Here is a 214-nt window from a genome sequence, read left to right as displayed (position 1 = left end):
TCTTAATCAATATTTTAACTGTAGCAATGAGTGAAACCGAAGGCGTTTTTAAAACTAAAAATGGAATAGACGAAAATCCTTCTGAAGTATCTCGAAAAACTTTATTGGATCAAATAAAAGGAGCAGATTGCATCATTGTAAGTAATATTATCCAGTCAAATGAGTTCAATGATGATACAGATAACTGTAAAATATTAGATGGTGAAACTAGTGA

The sequence above is a fragment of the Acyrthosiphon pisum genome, chromosome X (genome assembly GCF_005508785.2).
Source record: "Acyrthosiphon pisum isolate AL4f chromosome X, pea_aphid_22Mar2018_4r6ur, whole genome shotgun sequence".
NCBI classification, from domain to species: Eukaryota; Metazoa; Arthropoda; class Insecta; order Hemiptera; family Aphididae; genus Acyrthosiphon; species Acyrthosiphon pisum.
Note: the sequence above shows the minus strand (reverse complement) of the source record.